Source organism: Mauremys reevesii, linkage group 1 (assembly GCF_016161935.1).
Source record: "Mauremys reevesii isolate NIE-2019 linkage group 1, ASM1616193v1, whole genome shotgun sequence".
Classification (NCBI taxonomy): domain Eukaryota; kingdom Metazoa; phylum Chordata; order Testudines; family Geoemydidae; genus Mauremys; species Mauremys reevesii.
The window spans coordinates 49,494,421-49,509,140 of NC_052623.1; the positions used below are offsets into that span (position 1 = coordinate 49,494,421).

The 14,720-nt window shown below is 47.6% G+C and overlaps 1 long non-coding RNA gene across 3 annotated transcripts in view; it reads left to right on the forward strand.

Annotated features, from left to right (window-relative positions):
- Positions 1 to 3,383: 3,383 nt before the first annotated feature.
- The window catches only part of LOC120402300, a 134,039-nt gene continuing 122,702 nt past the window's right edge, over positions 3,384 to 14,720 (forward strand). For all 3 annotated transcript variants that reach the window (XR_005597128.1, XR_005597126.1, XR_005597124.1), the window contains exons 1-2: positions 3,384 to 3,526; positions 5,855 to 6,033. This is a non-coding gene — a long non-coding RNA (uncharacterized LOC120402300). The remainder of the gene's footprint in view (positions 3,527 to 5,854; positions 6,034 to 14,720) is intronic.

Consider the following 14,720-nt stretch of genomic DNA (forward strand, 5'->3'; position numbering starts at 1 on the left):
TTGGCAGCACTGGCTATTATTATTGGCTGATGCTTCCCATTATAAGACCCTGTTGTCAGTTGCTTATAGCTTTTTCAAACTTTAGAGAGGGAGCATGGCTGCTGTGTTGGGCATGTAACTTTTGCCATCCCTGTGAAAATCTGCCCAAATTAAGAGCCTTTAAAAAAAAATCTCAGTTTGCACATGCTCAGTAGAGATGCAGATTTTTAGCAGTTAAATTTCCCAAAGATTCTGTCCTGACTGGCTGTGCTCCTGCCCACAGCGGGGAGACTTTCCCAGTAACTGCAGCTCCGGGTTTCAGTGGGCCACACCAGCCCAGGCACTGACTTGAAAGCTGGGAGACTGTCTTTCCTCAATGACCCCCCCCTGCTGGGCCCATGAAATATGGAGGAGAAAGATGCCTTATATGAAAGCAGAGAGGATAAGAGCTGGACGTGTATGTCAGGGAGTGTAGGTTGGGACAAGGGCTTGGGTCAGGGAGAGCTGGAGAGCATAGGCGCTGACTTCCCCTCTTTCACGTGGGAGCTCGACCCCTCCCCTCTGTCCCTGACTCTGCCCCCCACTCCACCCCTTCCATGCCCCCACTGCCCCGGCTCTTCCCACCCACCTTGCCCACCCTCATGCCAACCCTTTCTCCAAAGACCCCACCCCAATTCCACCCTGCTCCAATATTGCAACTCCGCACCCTAGCCCCACCTCTTGCCCGCGTGCGCCACGTTCCTGCTCCTCCCCCCCACCCCCACCCCCACCCCGGAGCATGCTAATACAGCTGTTTGGCAGTGGCCGGGCGGGAAACTCTGGGAGGTAGGTGGAGGAGCGAGGACATGGCGTGCTCAGGGGAGGTGGAGGAGGTGTGGTGGGGGATGAGGGGAGGTTGGCTGCCAGTGGATGCGGAGCACCCACTAATTTTTCTCCATGGGTGCTCCAGCCCTGGAGCACCCGTAGAGTCAGCACCTATGATGGAGAGGGAAGAAACTGGGACTAGAGACTAAGGGCGGAAGAGAAATTGGGACTAGGAGTTGCAGTGGGGATAGAGACTGGGAGGTGGGGGTAGGTGACTGGACTGAGAACCAATTGAGTGGTTGGGAGGGACAGAAGGAAAGAAGACATGGGGGAGAGATCTGACAAGATGCCAGGGGAGAAATGGGACTGGCTGGGCAAAGAGGCCTAGGTGGGTGGGAGACACTCAAAATGGAGGAGGAGCCTGGGGAAGGAGATTGGGTCCAAAGGCCAGGATGGGGGAGGGAGACAAGTTGGATGAGGAGATGGGAGTGAAGAGCTGTGACTGGCTGGGAGTGGGGGATAAACTAGAACTAGTAGTTCAGAAAGGTCAGACCAGTGAGCAAGGAGATTGGGATTGTGAGACGTGCAGAGACAGGGAGGGGGAGAGACTGGGGCAAAGAGTTGGGGGTGGGGACAGACTGAGATTGGATGGGGAACCTGATGATGGAGACTGGGAGCCGGTGGGTAGTGGATGGGCGGGGAGAGACAGATTGCATGAGGAGCTGGGTTGGGGGCACTAGCCTGACCAGGAGGCTGGGACTGGATGTGGGAATGAGGGGAGACTGGGAAGGGGAGGGAGATTGGGACTCAGACAGTGAGTCTAGGGGGGAAGATTAAGACTAGCTGTTCAAGGAGACTGGGGCTGGGATGAAGAGACAGGAGTGGAATGGGGCAAGGCAGAAGAGCCTGCCCATCAGAGCACTCTCCTCTCCAGCACTGGGAAGGGAATCCAAGATTCCTGAGTCTCACGATTCCTCTGCTGTCAGCAAATAGCTGTGAAACCCACTGGCAAAGTGTGTCTCATCCTCCTCTAATGCTGGTCCATAAAGAGGATGACAACTTTCTACTGCTATCAGTTACTCCACTAGGTCCAGTGGGAGAGGGCTGTGTGGTGAATCCAAAAGGGCCAACTCTGCTGATGGCCCATGTAGGCATAGGCGCCGGTTCTGTGAGTGGTTCAGGGCTGGAGCACCCACAGGAAAAAAATGGTCGGTGCTCAACACCCACCAGCAGCCCCGCCGATCAGCTCCTCCCCCATCCCCCAGTGCCTCCCACCTGCTGGCAGACATGTCAATCAGCGCCTCCCCCTACCTCCCAGCACCTCTTGCCTGCTGTGGATCAGCTGTTTAGCAGTGTGCAGGAGATGCTGGGAGGAGGGGGAGGAGCGAGGGCGGGGCGCGATGGGGCAGAATGGAGTGGGAAAAGGGGGAAGAGGCGGGGCAGAGTGGGGGCTTGGAGGAAGGGGTGAAGTGGGGTCAGGGCCTGGGGCAGAGCAGGAGTCAATCACCCCCTGGGAAAGGACAAATTTGGCACCTCTGCCCATAAGTGTCAATATGATGCCACATCATGAAATTTCTACTTTTTTAAAGTTTGTTTTTCTTAAAACCTAGGAAACTCCATGCAAAAAACTACATTAAAAGAACATCAAGGTTGCAACGTCAAGCACGCAGAAGTCAGGAAATGCCAGAATGTGCAACCTCAATTCTGTCCCATTGTCCATGTGCATTATGGTACAGACTCACGACTCAATAAAGTAATGCTACACATCAACCTTCCAGACAGAAGCTGTTGTTTTTTTCTAACTTCTCCATGTGTTGTGTGTTTTGACTCCATGTGAAAGCAGGGCTGACAGACTTGTTCCTGGTCTGCAGTGCCCCACACGTTTGTGGTGCCTGTGGGGTTGAACAAGCTTGTTTAACATTTTCACCAGTGATTTGGAAGTAAAGATAAAAGCTGATAAAATTTGCAGCTGACATTAGACATTAGAATGAGTGGAGTAGTAAATCATAGTGAGGACAGGGCAGTCATATGGAATGAGCTAGAGCACTTGGTAAGCTGGGCCCATGCTAACAAAATGGGTTTTGCTACAGTTAAATGCAAAATTATGCATTTAGGAACAAGACATGCAGGCTGTATCTACAGCAAATGGGACTGTGTCCTAGAAAGCAGTGACTCCAAATGAGATTTAGGGGGTCATAGTGGACAAGTAATTCAACATGAGCTCCCAGTGTGATGACATGGCAAAAAGGTCTAATAAAATCCTTGGGTGAAATGTAATGGTCTGTGTTATATGGGAGGTCAGATTAGATGAGCTAATGGTCCCTTCTGGCCTTGGAATCTATCACTCTATGAAAATGTGCCAGGGAGAGCAGCTTCTGTAACCTGCTTGATCCCCAGAGTCAACAGTGAGTGAATGAGTGCTCAAGCCTCCAAAGGTGCTGGCCAGGGCCAGGACATCAGTCCTCAGGGGAGAGGCGGATGTGGCCGTGACTTCACAGAGGCCTTTGGCAAAGACCTCAGCCTATTGGGCAAAGGTGGTGTGGAGGCAGTGACCTCACAGAGCTCCTGACATCAGCCATGCGGGGCAGGAGATCCCTGTGGCAAGTCTTTATCTCAAGGTATCTCTTAGGAGGACTTAAGACAGGATGTGGTTCACTTACCTGAGCACTAGGATGGAGCCTCGGAGTTTTTCTCCTTTCCTGCTATTGATTTTAGTAGAAAACAGACCTTCCCTGCTTACAGGGTAAGAGCATCACTGAGGTTTGGCACCTGTTCAGTTTGAGCCATCTGTCACTGGCTGTATGCTAGGCACAGAAAACACAAGGTTAAAATGTCAGAAATATTTCCCAGCTGGGACCCTGTCCCTTAGACTCAGTGGGGCTGTTTGAGGTTTGTCCTCTTGTGCTTCCCTTTTCCTCCCTTGCGCTTTTCTCTCTTTTGCCCCTTCTCCTTCCCGCCACCAATGAGGAGGAAGAAGCTGCTCTTCAGACCTCCTTGTGAAGGCCCTCACACTGAGGCGGGGCTGGCATAGCGCTCTGACACTGAGTCCCTCCAGTAAGGGGCCCAATTCTTTCAGCCATCTGGTGAGAATGCTCAGCTGCCTGCCCCTGAGAGTCTCCATGCTGCTTCGCAGAGCATGGAGCAATTAATGAATTAATGGAGAGGAAGGCAGGACCTCTTTTAAGACCAAGTACCGGTAAATAACTCATAAAAAAACATTTACTTGATTAATTTAGCTGCCTTGTCACCACTGTCTGCGAGCAGTTTATGAGTCTCTTTAATGTACTGGGTCTTCCAAAATAGCTGCTGAACAATTGCCATGAACAATTCTTGGCCTGTAGCTCATTTGAGAGCATTTTATTTACTGTATGAAATGCAAGCTGAGCTGGTTAGTTTGAAAGTCAGGCCTCCCATGGCAGCAAATCTCAGAGCCCAGGGCTACAAACCGGGGCTCTCAAAGCTCACACTACAGTGTGAAAATTAGCAGTGTGGCCTTTCTCACTTGGGCTGGAGCTCAGGGCTTGGCTACACTTGAGAGTTTCAGCGCTGGTGGAGGCGTTCCAGTGCTGCAACTTAGTAACTGTCCACACCTGCAAGGCACATCCAGCGCTGCAACTCCCTGGCTGCAGCGCTGGCTGTACACCTGGTCTGCTTGAGGTGTAACGAGTGCAGCGCTGGTGATGCAGCGCTGCTCATCAGGTGTGGCCACACACCAGCGCTGTTATTGGCCTCCAGGGTATTAGGAGATATCCCAGAATGCTTTTAACTAAATTACTCTCTTTGTTTTGTTATGCAGCCTCTCTTTGTTTTGTTGTGAACTCAGGGCTCCGGGAGCTGCTTATCTAAAAAACAAACACAGCTCCTGTTTGCTGTGATCAATCTGTTTGCTTTTGAGGAGAGAAACAGCGGGGGCGGGGCGGAGAAAGGGAGTCCATTGGAGCAGCTGCTTATCTGGTCTGCAGGCTGTTTGCAATTAAGAGTAAGGGGTCGAGAAAATTTTTTGATTTTGCAAGGCAGGGAGCTGATATGATACACAGTGTCGGCTCCAAAAATCCACTCTCTCTCTCTCCCCCACTCCCTGTGACACTCCACCCCACCCCCCTCTTTTGAAAAGCATGTTGCAGCCACTTGAACGCTGGGATAGCTGCCCATAATGCATCACTCCCAACAGCGCTGCAAATGTGGCCACACTGCAGCGCTGGTAGCTGTGAGTGTGGCCACACACCAGCACTTTCCCTGCACAGCTGTACGACCAGCGCTGTAACTCCCAGCGCTGCAACTCTCAAGTGTAGCCAAGCCCTCAGACTCTGAAACCCAATCTTCTCTTGCCAGGTTTCTGAGCTGCTTTGTTTACCTTGGAGTGGGATTAACTGTTGAAAGCCCACAATAGAAAACTATCCACAATGACTCCAAGATCTCTTTCTTAAGTGGCGCCAGGGTTTTTGGCGCCCTAGGCGGGGGTCCTTCCGCGCTCCCAGTCGTTGGCGGCAATTCTGCGGTGGGGCGTCCTTCCACACTCCCGGTCTTCGGGGCACTTCGGCGGTGGGTCCCGGAGCGAGTGAAGGACCCGCCGCAGAATTGCCACCGAAGACCCGGAGCGCGGAAGGACCCCCCTGCCGCCGAATTGCCGAGGGCAGCAAAATGCTGCGCCCCCCAAATCCTGGCGCCCTAGGTGAGCGCCTAGGTTGCCTAAATGGAAGTGGCCGGCCCTGGTAATAGCTAATTTAGACCCCATCATTTTATATGTATAGCTGGGATTATGCTTTCCAATGTGCATTACTTTGCATTTATCGACATTGAATTTCATCTGTTTTCATTTTGTTGCCCAGTCATCAGTTTTGTGAGATCCTTTTGTAGCTCTTCGCAGAGTGCCTGGAACTTAACTACCTTGAGTAGTTTTGTATCATATGCAAATTTTGCCACCTTACTGTTTACCCCTTTTTCCAGATCATTTATGAATATATTAAATAGGACTAGTCCCCATACAGCCCCCTGATGAAACCACTATTTTCCTCTCTCCATTCTGAAAACTGACCATTTATTCCTACTCTGTTTCCTATCTTTTAACCAGATACCAATCCACGAACGAACCTTTCCTCTTATCCCATGACTGCTGTCGGAGAATAACTCAGTTCTCGCTGTTTGTTTGGGTGCAGCAGAGTCAGATACTTTATTCTGTTTAGCAGCTACAACAGGGAGAGAGTGCACTAGGACATAGGGTCTCCCCTTCCTAGACAGGTCTCTCAGCAGGTAAACAATTACAGCAGCATTTATACTTTTGTTACAGACAATAATAAGCAACAGCTGCATTTTGTTTATACATAAGTGAGAAAAACAAGATATCAGGATGACCAATATGTAGACTGTAATACAATATGTACAGTCTACATATTGTATTATCTACACAAGGTCGAAAAACAACTTCTCACACAGTTCTTTTCCACTCGCCTCACACAATCCTCGCTTCTACAAATCTCGCGTTATTAGGGTTACAGCTAGCCTAACTCTTGCTAGCAAAGACTGTCATGCAAGAGTGTCTGTCATGCATTAAGATCCCCTACAAATCCCTACAAATCCCTGTCAGTTCTTTCTGTACTTCCACACTGCTTACTTTGCTTAAAAGCCTTTGGTGAGGGACCTTGTCAAAGTCTTTTTGAAAAACTAAATATACTATAGCCACTGCATCCCCCCTGGCCACATGCTTGTTGGACCCCCTCAAAAAATTCTAGTAGATTGGTGGGGCATGATTTTCCTTTACAAAAACCATGTTGACTCTTCACCAACAAATTATGTTCATCTATGTGTCTGACAATTTTGTTCTTTACTATACTTTCAACCAGTTTGCCTAATACTGAAGTCAGGCTTACCAGCCTGTAATTGCTGGGATCACCTCTGGAGCCCTTTTTAAAAATTGGCATCACATTAGCTATCCTCCTGTCATTTGGTACAGAAGCTGATTTAAATGATAGGTTACAGACTATAGTTAGTAGTCTTGCAATTTCACATTTGAGTTCCTTCAGAACTCTTGGGTGAATACCATCTGGTCCTGCTGACTATATTTGTGCCCTTTACCAGAAGCAATGTGTGCGGGGTGGGGGGCGGGGGGTTGGCCATGCATAATCAAGTGGCCCCCTGATTTTTTGGCTGGATGTCCCACTCAGATGAGTCGGGGGTAGAGGTCGTGCTCCCTTCCTGAGCCTCACTGCCCTGCCACCCCACCACGCGGGGCTGACCCAACTGAGCCCTGCCACATGGGGCTGGCCTGAGCTGTCTGGTGTCGCCAGCCTGAGCTGCCCCCGCGGCTTTGTGCTCTGGGCAGCTGCCCTGCTTGCCCTGCCCTGGCTACAGCCCTACCCTGGGGTGGTTTCGGTCGGATCCTGCCCAGCACTCACCCCACAGTGGCAGCTCCTGCAGCTGTCTGGGCTTCTCTCTTCTCCAGGTGTTGCAACCTCCAGGGTTGCAGCGCCATTCAGGTTCACCCCATCTCCCTGACTGGACCAAGTTTGTGTAAGTGGAGTTGTGACCTGGCTCATGGGGTTGCAGTGCCACTCACTCAAATTTTGCCTACCTTCATCATGACAGATAGACCAAATCTGAGTGGCGCTGGGACACTAAAGGTTGCAGTGCCTCGACCAGGCAAGTAAGCCCAACCTGCCCAGTGGGACAAGAGCTCCAGGATCTGCCATGCAACTCTTTGAAACATTCTGGCACCCCAAATTTGGGTCCCAACCCATGGATTGAGAAACCCTTATCTAACAAATAGGGACCTAGCATGAGAATCAGGAGATCTTGCTTCTATTCCTAGCAATATCACTGCCCTGCTGTTTGACCTTGGGCAAGTCCTTTCATTTCTCTTTTCCTATTTTCCATCCTTGTAGCTGTTTACAGTGGAAGCTCTTCAGTTCAGGCCCTGTCTCGCACAATGGGGCCCTGATCGCAGCTGGGGTACTCATGTCATACAAATAAGAGGTGTGGGCCCTCTTAGCAAAACAGTGTCCCCTGTTCCAGGCACAAAGGGACACACCTTGAGTGCATTCTGTTATGGGCTTTGAAGTTCAAGATCAGTACCTTGGACTCATTCCAGCATTCTACAGGAAGCCAGTGTAGAGAGCAGTGGGGTAATATGTTTGCAATGACCAGTGTTGTTCAGCATGGGGCAGGCCACCTACTAAGCCAGCTGGAACTTCTTCAAAGCTGCTTCTTGCAATGTTAATGTTTGCCCATGCAAATTGATGGATTTAATTTTTGACACAGAAAGACAATGTTTCAAGCAGAATTAGATTTTCTCCTCCCCCAGAACTGCTTGTATCATTCTATTTTCAAAGCTTAGATCTCTTGCATGAACTTAATTACTTTTCCCCTTTATTGCACTTGCTTCCTCAAACAAAAACAAAATGTCCCTGAAGTTGAAATAGCCATTAGTGAGATTTTGGCTACTGATCAAATATCTAGTCAGAGATTATATGCAACTCTAAATCACCTCATCTTTCACATCTCGGTCTTCAGAGGACTGGTTTAAATCCTATTTGAATATTGTGTAATGTAACATATCCAGCCATATATACTTATGCAAAAGTCACAGAGACATCCTAAACCTGCAGTTTAGATTGTTTAGTGTTCATTACTTGAAAGTTTTATAATTTGCTCACAGTTCACCTCCTACAGTAAATTGTGCAGTGCCTTTTCATGTAATCATCATTTTGGATTCATCTGTTTTGTCTCATGAGGTCTTGATTTGCCTCACTGTTGTGTAATATGGAATGACAACATTCATCACTATTTCACAGTTTATATAACAGTGAGTACATACACTGCGGCCAGTGGCAAGCATTTGACTTCAATTAATCACTAGGACTGTTTTTTATTTTTGCAGCTGTCTTTGCAAATGAGCAGAGGATCTACAGATTGGAAAAGGAAAATATTTACATACTATGCCCAAAGTGTGTTTTACTATAGCAGTTACTTAACCATTTTATAGTTCAAAACTATACTTTACCAGTCATCACAGTAAATGATTAATATGTTTAATTCCCCCCCCCACACACACACAGAGTTTCTGAAAATATTTTTTTTTTTATTTAGGCAAAGTGTTGTCATTTACATATACTGGAAAGTGGGACCTTTGTATCTCAGCTACCATATATTTACCAAGGAAAACATAACAACAACAATAAATAGAATAAAATAATATCAAAACAGGCACATTTCTCCTAACATTCTTAATTCACTCCTAAAAATATATTCCCAGGAATTTTTCTCTCTCTCTCTCTCACACACACACACACACACACACACACACACACACACTTACTTGTATAGTATGAGTGTGTCTATAATCATAGATTTTTAGGTCAGAAGGGACCATTATGATCATAGAATCATAGAATCTCAGGGTTGGAAGGGACCTCAGGAGGTCATCTAGTCCAACCCCCTGCTCAAAGCAGGACCAAACCCAACTAAATCATCCCAGCCAGGGCTTTGTCAAGCCTGACCTTAAAAACCTCTAAGGAAGGAGATTCCACTAACTCCCTAGGTAACCCATTCCAGTGCTTCACCACCCTGCTAGTGAAAAAGTTTTTCCTAATGTCCAACCTAAACCTCCCCCTCTGCAACTTGAGACCATTACTCCTTGTTCTGTCATCTTCTACCACTGAGAACAGTCTAGATCCATCCTCTTTGGAACCCCCTTTCAGGTAGTTGAAAGCAGCTATCAAATCCCCCCTCATTCTTCTCTTCTGCAGACTAAACAATCCCAGTTCCCTCAGCCTCTCCTCATAAGTCATGTGCTCCAGCCCCCTAATCATTTTTGTTGCCCTCCGCTGGACTCTCTCCAATTTATCCACATCCTTCTTGTAGTGTGGGGCCCAAAACTGGACACAGTACTCCAAATGAGGCCTCACCAGTGCTGAGTAGAGGGGAATGATCACATCCCTCGATCTGCTGGAAATGCCCCTACTTATACAACCCAAAATGCCATTAGCCTTCTTGGCAACAAGGGCACACTGTTGACTCATATTCAGCTTTTCGTCCACCATAACTCCTAGGTCCTTTTCTGCAGAACTGCTGCCCAGCCATTCGGTCCCTAGTCTGTAACAGTGCATGGGATTCTTCCATCCTAAGTGCAGGACTCTGCACTTGTCCTTGTTGAACCTCATCATATTTCTTTTGGCCCAATCCTCTAATTTGTCTAGGTCCCTCTGTATCCTATCCCTACCCTCCAGCATATCAACCACTCCTCCCAGTTTAGTGTCATCTGCAAACTTGCTAAGGGTGCAGTCCACACCATCCTCCAGATCGTTAATGAAGATATTGAATAAAACCGGCCCCAGCACCGACCCTTGGGGCACTCCACTTGATACTGGCTGCCAACTAGACATGGAACCATTGATCACTACCCGTTGAGCCCGACCATCTAGCCAGTTTTCTATCCACCTTACCGTCCATTCATCCAGCCCATACTTTTCTTTAACTTGCTGGCAAGAATACTGTGGGAGACTGTATCAAAAGCTTTGCTAAAGTCCAGAAATAGCATATCCACTGCTTTCCCCTCATCCACAGAGCCGGTTATCTCATCATAGAAGGCAATTAGGTTAGTCAGGCATGACTTGCCCTTGGTGCATCCATGCTGACTGTTCCTGATCACTTTCCCCTCCTTTAAGTGGTTCAGGATTGATTCCTTGAGGACCTGTTCCATGATTTTTCCAGGGACTGAGGTGAGACTGACTGGTCTGTAGTTCCCTGGATCTTCCTTCTTCCCTTTTTTAAAGATGAGCACTACATTAGCTTTTTTCCAGTCGTCCGGGACCTCCCCCGATCGCCATGAGTTTTCAAAGATAATGGCCAATGGCTCTGCAATCTCATCGGCCAACTCCTTTAGCACCCTCAGATGCAGCGCATCCGGCCCCATGGACTTGTGCTCGTCCAGCTTTCCTAAATAGTCCCAAACTACTTCTTTCTCCACAGAGAGCTGGTCACCTCCTCCCCATACCGTGCTGCAGAGTACAGCTGTCTGGGAGCTGACCTTGTCTGTGAAGACAGAGGCAAGAAAAGCATTGAGTACACTAGCTTTCTCCACATCCTCCGTCACTAGGTTCCCTCCCTCATTCAGCAAGGGGCCCACACTTTCCTTGACTTTCTTCCTGTTGCTAACATACCTAAAGAAACCCTTCTTGTTACTCCTAACATCTCCGGCTAGCTGCAACTCCAAGTGTGATTTGGCCTTCCTAATTTCACACCTGCATGCCTGAGCAATACTTTTATACTCCTCCCTGATTAGTTGTCCAATCTTCCACTTCTTGTAAGCTGTTTTTTTGTGTTTAAGACGAGCAAGGATTTCACTGTTAAGCCAAGCTGGTTGCCTGCCATATTTACTTTTCTTCCTACACATCGGGATGGTTTGTTCCTGCAACCTCAATAAGGTTTCTTTAAAATACAGCCAGCTTTCCTCGACTCCTTTCACCGTCATATTATTCTCCCAGGGGACCTTGCCCATCAGTTCCCTGAGGGAGTCGAAGTCTGCTTTTCTGAAGTCCAGGGTCTCTGTTCTACTGCTTTCCTTTTTTCCTTGTGTCAGGATCCTGAACTCGACCATCTCATGGTCACTGCCTCCCAGGTTCCCATCCACTATTGCTTCCTCTACTATTTCTTCCCTGTTTGTGAGCAGCAGGTCAAGAAGAGCTTTTCCCCTAGGTGGTTTCTCCAGCACTTGCACCAGGAAATTGTCCCCTACACTTTCCAGAAACTTCCTGGATTGCCTGTGCACTGCTCTTCCAGCAGATATCAGGGTGATTAAAGTCACCCATGAGAACCAGGGCCTGTGATCTAGCAACTTCTGTTAGTTGCTGGAAGAAAGCCTCGTCCACCTCATCCCCCTGGTCTGGTGGTCTGTAGCAGACTCCCACCACTACATTACCCTTGTTGTTCAGACTTCTAAATTTAATCCAGAGACTCTCAGGTTTTCTGCAGTTTCATACCGAAGCTCTGAGCAGTCATACCGCTCTCTTACATACAACGCAACTCCCCCACCTTTTCTGCCCTGCCTATCCTTCCTGAACAGTTTATATCCATCCATGACAGTACTCCAATCATGTGAGTTATCCCACCAAGTCTCTGTTATTCCAATTACATCATAATTCCCTGACTGTGCCAGGACTTCTAGTTCTCCCTGCTTGTTCCCCAGGCTTCTTGCATTTGTGTATAGGCACTTAAGATAACTCGCTGATTGTCCCGCTTTCTCGGTCTGAGACAGGAGTCCTCCCCTCTTGCAGTCTCTTGCTTGTGCTTCCTCCCGGTATCCCACTTCCTCACTTACCTCGGGGCTTTGGTCTCCTTCCCCCGGTGAACCTAGTTTAAAGCCCTCCTAGATCGTCTAGTCTGACCTCCTGCACAAGGCAGGCTACAGAATCTCACCCACCCACTCCTGTATCAAACCCCTAACCTATATCTGAGCTACTGAAGTCCTCAAAACGTGGTTTAAAGACTTCAAGGTGCAGAGAATCCTCCAGCAAGTGACCCCTGCCCCACACTGCAGAGGAAGGCGAAACCCCCCCAGGGCCTCTGCCAATCTGCCCTGGAGGAAAATTCCTTCCTGATTCCAAATATGGCGATCAGCTAAACCCTGAGCATGTGGGCAAGACTCACCAGCCAGATACCCAGGAAAGAATTCTCTGTAACAACTCAGATAAAGGATGCACTGGTCACTACTCCAGAGTTAAGACTGACTTGACAAAAGCAACCAAAGTTGAAACTTGTTCCCTTGACTTTATAAGGAAAATTAACTTTCCTCAAGCCTCCAGAACTCCCAATCCAATGTGAGTTTTCATGGAAGTTTTATGTGATTCCATTGAATGTTAAAAGTTATCAGCGTTTTAAACAACTCACTAAGAGAGACATTGAATTTCTCTCCCACCTTTTGTATGGTGTTGCGCTTGATCTTCATGTTAGGGTTTTGGATTAATGGAATTAATCATTTTTAGTGCCGCACTAACACAGGTTTGTGTTTGAATAGATGTTATCCTGTACTGTCAGCTTTTGAATTTTTCTGAATTATGGACATTTCTGGGCTTAGACTGCAAATGACCTGGGTGGTTAGGAGAGACCATAAAAAGTTAGAAGAACTCAGAAATTAATTCTCCAAAGCAGCTATTCACAATAATATAGAAACAATTTACTCTGCTTAAAGATCCACATAAAGGTTACTGGACTGGAAATCAGGAGTATCACATGGAACTAAATCCTTCCATCCACCATTTCAGTCAAGTTATGTCTACACAGCAGCTGGGAGTGAGCTGTCCATCCCAGAGAGCGAGATGCATGAGCAGGGCTCAAGCTAGCTTGCTTAAAATAAAAATAGTAATATGGACACTGCAGGGGATGGAAGACAGCGGGGGAGGGGCCAGGGGCTAGCCTCCCCAGCTGGGAGCTCAGGGGCCAGGCAGGACGGTCCCGCGAGCCGGATGTGGCCCGCAGGCTGTAGTTTGCCCATCTCTGCTCTAAGTGTTAGCTCCAGTCAGCCCCTGAACATTATCATCTGTTCTATGCAGGTCAGCCGGAATGCCATTGGTTTACTAAAAACAACACATTGTGCAGGGCAAAGCCAGATTTACCCATTTTTTCCTACATTCAGGCTGCCAAAGGAACTTTGTAAAGTGGTGCATACAAAGCTACATTATTGTGCACTGAGACTACAGAATTTTCCATAGCTTTGTGTTTAAAACCAAAAGTTTTTCTATCTGTGAAACAAAAAACGCAGCAATGGATGGTCCATATCATCATCATGTAGGGAGGGAATTTCTTAGACTTCCAAGTGAGCAGTTTGGGTGAGTGTGTGGGTTTTTTTTTTTAATTAGTCAACTATTGTTTTTATTGCTAATTATGTATTGACCAAGCTGTGGAACTAAGGCTGTCTCTCTGTTATGTAGCTGGAGTTGGTACTGTGATAAGAGCCCTAAGAGACATTTCTATCCACCCTACTGCTTCCACAGCATAGTGCAGCCATTGACTTTAACAGCCTGTGAGCAGAAATCCCTTCAATTTCCATTACAGTGTTGTTGCTGTAGCAGGCTAGTGTAGAAGCGCTATACAAGAATTACTATATTTTTGCAGTGTCCTCATTTTTAGGTGGTATATTTGGATCCAGCAGTGGAGATAGACACAGCTATTTTTACATCAGCTCCCCCTATCATCTGTGATGCCTTTGTTCCTGTTTGTTGCCAGAATAACAAACATAGAGGTGAGACTGTGCACTGAGCACAGTGTGCCCGACAACTTAAAGGGACAGGACATTACATTAGGGCTCTAATGTTGATCCTGGGAGCCCTGCCCAAACCCTGAGAAAACTCACTGGGCAAAGCAGAGGTGTTGTCAGTATTAATATTTATATAAATACTGACTGCATAGCAGAAGGTGCTCACCACCTGTGCCTTGGCATGATATTAGCTCAGCCTCTGGGCATCCTGTCCATGAGGTGGAAAGTACGTCTGATATTGATGCCACTCGTCTCCTTAAAGAAATTATTCCTACATGGCCATTCAAAATATCAATATCTATTAGATAGGACAAGTCAGGGACGGGGGGGGGGCGGGGGGGGCTGGCCCTTGCTAGTAACATTAGGGATATGCTTAATGCATTCTTTAAGCCATAGACAGCACCAGCAGCAAGCTACATCTAAAAAAAAATTGAAGCTGGTGTTAAAAAAGTTTATTGGGTCCTGACAGATAATACTTAGTCATGCCATGAATGCAGGGGACTGGACTAGATGACCTTTCGAGGTCCCTTTCAGTTCTAAGATTCTATGGTACAGGCACTAAACTCTAACTGGGGCTATTTCAGTTGATGGTTGCTCTTTGTACCCATAAATTATTGCTTAATATCACCCAACTCTCACTGTGCTTCCCCCATCAGAGTACTAGGACCCCAGTGCACTGGTAAAATGTATT